We start from the raw sequence: 6,000 nt of genomic DNA, 5'->3' as shown, positions 1-6,000 counted from the left end.
CATACGAGTGAACAGAAATATCACTCTGTACACCAAAAAAAAAAAACATGTTACTCGCCTACGTCGTTGACATAGACATAATGGGTCGAACATTGCGAGCGGTAACATTCACCTTTGAACAAATTGAGGAGTCTACCAAAGTGGGTCTGCCAGTAAATGGCGAGAAGACCATGCTGATGGTATCAACGAGCTGCGGCTGTCGGTATATTTTATAGTACGAAATACTCGAAGACGTATATAAAGGTAATGAAAAAGATCTAAGGATGTGGTATAATTTACTTGAATTCGAATAGAGTTACATTTCAAATTAATCACTAAGTTTCAGTTGTAATTTTATACCAGAAATGATCGCTCAACATTTTGCCTACAACCTAGAATTTTGTGCTAAAATGGCAGATTTTGGATTTTATGGGGAAAATAATTTTTTAAATATTTTTCTGGAAAACATAATCCGCAGAAGTTGGTGAAGTTGGTACTAAAGGAATGGTTGACCTTTAAATTGATAGCAGTTATATTGATGTATGTAGTCGTATATATGGGAGTTTTTCTAGCATATTTTCAGGAGTATACAAAGACTAATAATATTTAGTATTACCAGTATACAACTAGATGTCGTAAACGCGACATTTTTTCAGATTATAGACTTATCATACATACTCTTCTTTTCGGGGAAAGTAATTTCCCTTTTTATTTTAAATTGACCGTGTATCGAAACAGTTGGATGCTATGGACAAGATAGCAAAAAACATGTATTTGCCGCCGTCGTGAATATTTTCCTCTCCACCCGTCGGGAAATTCGTAAGGTGACTATGTTATTGCATTATCTTGTAGGAGTGTTTTCATACTGGAAAACTAGCTTAGGAGCATGGACGTATCGAAAATAAATAAATATTTTGGAAGAATAAAGGAAAACAATGTTTGGCATTACAAAAAGGTAAAAGAATCAAGAATGAAGGGTAGATGCAGATGTAAAAAAAAATGGGACCATGAAATGTGCGGAGATTAATAACGATGAAAGAAGAAATATTTTTAAAGAAATGGGAACAAAAAATGGTGTTGTGTAAACACTTTAATTGAAAGAATTCCAATTAAAAGACCGTGAAATAGAAAATTAATATCAGACTCAAAAAGAAGTCTAACTTTAAAATATTACCTTAAGGTACATGGCAAAAATATGCGAGTGTGCAAAAACTATTTTGTAAACACATTGGATGTTGGTGCTAAGGCTGTGTGTAATTGGTTGAATAAGCCATCAAGTTAAAGGAAAAATACTTCAAAGAAATACTCAAATGAAAGACAATGTCTTAATTCATAGTAACAATTGAGCAAAAAATTTTGGAAATTGCTTATACACAAATATAGAAAAATATGTCCCAGACAACTGCTTCTTCCTGGTTGTGAGTTTATGCGATATCCTTACTCACCTCCTCTATCATCTTGTCGGCCTCTTCTCTCTTCTGGCTCTCCAAGACGGTTATATTTATCTGATTATCATGTTCAGACTCTAAAGGCTGGGTCGAGATTGCTCTTCCCCTGTGGTTCCTCAACTCTGAATCGGTGTTGCCCAATGGCTGAGTTCTTGTAGCTGTACCTTCGACTACAAATGCCAAGCCACCCACATTTGTAGAAAAGACGATCGCAGAATGACGACGGGGAGTGGCTCGTGGGCAGATCAACGACACCCCCGGTACTAAGTTATTTAGGCTCTTCGTCATATTGAAATCCATATTGCAGCGTTAGCTGGCGATACATTTCGCCAACGTGCATTACTGCTGCGATTTCTATTCTGTGTACAATGGATTTACAATAAAAAATTGAATATTTTGAACTCACTCGATTATTTGGATTCTCTTCTGGCGTTAACTATCAAAATGCCAATACATGTATCTTCTATTTTTCGCCTAATTCATTTAATACACTCAGTGTTATCTACGTTATTTCTGATAATCTAAAAAGATAACACGAAATCTAAAATAATAAAATTATAACCGTCATATATTCAATACAAATTTCAAATATTATTTTTTTATTTAAAAGACAAATATTCGTCGCAAAACTGGTTCAGTTTCCTTTGTATACCGATCGTATAAAGAATGAAAGTGGCTACTGCAATATTTCTTACTTTCTGCACGGTGGCAGTCCTTTTGTCACCAACTAAGCCGATCTAACGCTGCAACGTGGATTTCAAGGTGGTGAATATTACATTGAAATCGATCAGAAGGTAGGATTTCACTTGGAAGTGTTGGTCCTGTAGGGCGTATGGCGGCGATATCCCTACTTCTCTTCACGATATTCTATTGAAATAAAAATTTTCTCTATTATCGGTACTTTCTTTAGTATAATTGGTTTCAAGCATCCCACGAATGTGCCCGTCGAGGTTTGAGACTTGTTGAAATACCAGACGCCAGAAAGAATGCCGATTTATTGAGTGCACTAAGAAATTACGTTGGTATGTAGAAGCCTACTTCAGAGCAATATTTTGTTTTGAAATATAATACTCTCACAATATGTATTTCATTTTAGGAAATCCTAAAAATTTTTGGATAGGAGCAAATGATGAATATAATACTGCCAAAGATTTCCATCGTCCTTTCTACTGGTCGTCGTCTGGTGAGCGTGTAACATTTACAAATTGGGAAAACAATCAACCGGATAATCATCAAAGCAATGAACACTGTGTACAGTTATGGTCAATAACAAAAAATTACGAATGGAATGATGCACTTTGTACTAGCGAAAATGGATTTATATGTGAAAATCCAATTAAATGTTCGTATTAATGGTCAATTTGTTTAATAATTATTTTAATTATATTTAATAAAATAAATTTATATTTGGGCAAAGTAAAAGTTAATTATTGTATTGTTACAACTTATCGGAAATACTACATAATTATTTTGAAGGTATCATTGAAAGCTTAAAAAGGATTCCAAAATTATCGTAACCACCATAATTGAAAAACTGCAACATTGACGCCGAATGCCGGAAATTAGTTAATGAGTTAACTAGTCTTGGGCAATCTCGTTCAGTTGAGTGATCGAACAAACTAGAACATTCTTTAAAAGTGAACTAGGTCGTTCACCTCCTTCAGTTGGTTATATCATTCAAATGGTTACTCAGTTCAATTGGCATGACAGCGTATTCCAATTAAGTTCTGGCACAATCATTCATTTGTGCCCCAGACAACTGCTTCTTCCTGGTTGTGAGTTTATGCGATATCCTTACTCACCTCCTCTACCATCTTGTCGGCATCTTCTCTCTTCCGGGTCTTCCAGGCGCTTATGTTTGTCTGATTATCATGTTCAGACTCAAAATTCGAAGTTGAGTCCCCGTCCTGTCTCTGAAGGCTGGGTCGAGATTTCTCTTTCCCTGTGGTTCCTCAACTCTGAATCGTTGTTGCCCGATGGCTGAGTGTTTGTAGCTGGAGGAAAGGTCAGGCTTATCCTTTTGAGCCTCTGTCAGCATGTCGCACTTTTTGTTCATCCGGTTCATTCTGGCCAACTTCCGCCTTTGTACCCCAGACAACTGCTTCTTTCTGGTTGTGAGATTATGCGATATCCTTACTCACCTCTTCAACCATCTTGTCGGCCTCTTCTCTCTTCCGGCTCTCCAAGACTGTTATATTTGTCTGATTATAATGTTCAGAATCAAAATTCGAAGTTGAATCCCCGCCTGTCTCTGAAGGCTGGGTCGAAGGACTTTCTTATCTATTTTCTCGTTATATTCGGCAGCACCCTTGTTTGCGCTGCAAACAAGGACATCTTTGCCTCTTTTCTGTGGTTTCCAGCTCAATGGGTATCTATGGGGGTGCTTTGCTTTTAAATGTCGCTTTATATTATTTACTGACCCTCCAGCTATACGTAAAACACTACTGCAGCATTTGATCTCTTAAGCACCGCATTCCATGAAATGTGACAACAATATATTACACGTACCTTCATTCAATTTAACAGATTTTATATGAAATTGTTATTTGGTTGGTCAACAACACTGAAGGTGTAGAAAAAAATACAAAGTCGTTCAGTGAGCAACGCCGTTCAGAGAGCGAGTGCGTTTGGTAAACGTAATCGTTCAGTGCACGACAATAATAAAAACTGAACTATGTCGTTCACTCGTGACGAACTATCTCGTTCAGTGTACTGACTCGTTCAATTGAACTAGGTAGTACACGAACGACACAAAACTATTTTTCAGGATTTTTCGAATAGCGTCAGGTCAGATGGCCTTACGAAATGGTTCTTTTATGCGTTCAGCAATTTGCGATTTCAAAAGTATGCGATTATAAGTCGACATCTGACAAACTATGTCGTTAAATCAATGTTTTTCTTTTCAGTTGAATGTCTGACCACATACACATATCATGTTTTAGGAGCAGATTATGGTTTATATATTGGGAAGATATTTAAAGAGACTCGAGCAGTTACAAATATTGTAAGGCCGTTTTCCTCGTTTTGCTGAAAATAACGCTGCTGAAAGTGAAAGTGCTGCCGAAGACCCGAATGCGTCAATTCATCGCCGTTTCAGGAATATTGGCTGTCTTACACATTATGGTGTATTTTGCATTTAGATCAGCCACAAAGAACCGTTTTTACACTCGTTTGCATGCTGCAGATTTAGATCTACCCTACATCATTACCAACGTTGTAGATACGTAGAATTGGTGCAACAGGTGGTTGACGGAAATTTTTCGAAAAAAAAAAACATTCTTCAGGGGTTAAGCACATTTTTTAATCGAGGGGTATGTTAATAACCAAAATTGCCATATTTGGGGTTCTGAGAATCTTCAAGCAAACGAAGAGCGGTCAGTATATCCAGATAAAGTCACAGTTCGGTGCGCTTTTTGTTTGGAAGTTGTGATCGAACTATACTCCTTCGAAAACGACGATGGATTGTCACTGTCAACTCGGAGTGTTATGGTCGTCTTTTTTATCTGCTATTTAGGAATACGACATGGAGAATATATGGTTTCAACAACAGGACGGTGACATATGCCCCTTGCGACAATAGCAGACAGTGGTCCAAAACGCCAAACTAGCTGGAAAAAAGTCGTAACTTCTCTTCGGAAGCAGCAATTTTCATAACCGGAGACTTTGTTTGTCTAGTAACTTTCGATACTTGAGAATTAACGCATTCCTTCGACCAAACATTAATTTCCTTACATATCATTCGGCGGGTAGCTCTAACACCTTCCGATTTTTGCATTAAAATCTCCTAGCAGAATTTTAATATCATGGCCAGGGCAGCAGTCTTCTATTCTCCTATTAACCAAAAATCTGCACCCAAATGCATGTCTCGTTTTATATCAGCTATAATAAAGGACGTAATCATCTGATTTACTTACGTCACTCCCTTCCATAGAATTTCCTGTAAGCAATAATATCGGCTTTACACTTCTTGAATACATCCACCAAAGCGAAAACTGTGCCAGTTCTGTACAACGTGCGCACATTCATAGTATTGGGATTTTCCGAATGTGAGCAACTAACACGGCGGCTCAACCCAATTTTTTATAGTTCTTATTGGTGAACTCGCGGCGCATATCAGCTCCCTATTTCAAACGGATGATGAAAGTAGCTACCCCAGTTGACACGGCGGGGACGTCAGTGTCCACAATTGAATTGAAAGAGGGGCCAAGATACTCCTGGGCTTTGCATTTTTTAAGGCAATCAGAGCCGTTGCTTGGTATCTATCATCCCCTACACCGTCCTCCGTAGGGTAGAGTAATAATTTGGCCCTTAGAACGATATATGTGATGATTATGCCATTTTTGTCCTGTGTACTTTTATGAAAAGTACACCAACTCACTTTACTTGCTTGTATTTTTGAGGTGTGCATCGAAGACCTTGAAGTGGTCTGTAAATTACTTTCTTCCTTGTAGGATAATAAATTTACTGATGTCTACTTTTAAGGATGGAATGACGATCAGATGTAAATTCTCTACAGATGTCAACTACTGATACATGATTATCAAAAAATTCCATTGTCGTTATTCCAAGGCTG

Source organism: Musca vetustissima, unplaced genomic scaffold, assembly GCF_032173495.1.
Source record: "Musca vetustissima isolate MV318-11 ecotype Yass unplaced genomic scaffold, APGP_CSIRO_Mvet_v1 utg45504, whole genome shotgun sequence".
In the NCBI taxonomy this organism is placed as follows: Eukaryota; Metazoa; Arthropoda; class Insecta; order Diptera; family Muscidae; genus Musca; species Musca vetustissima.
Note: the sequence above shows the minus strand (reverse complement) of the source record.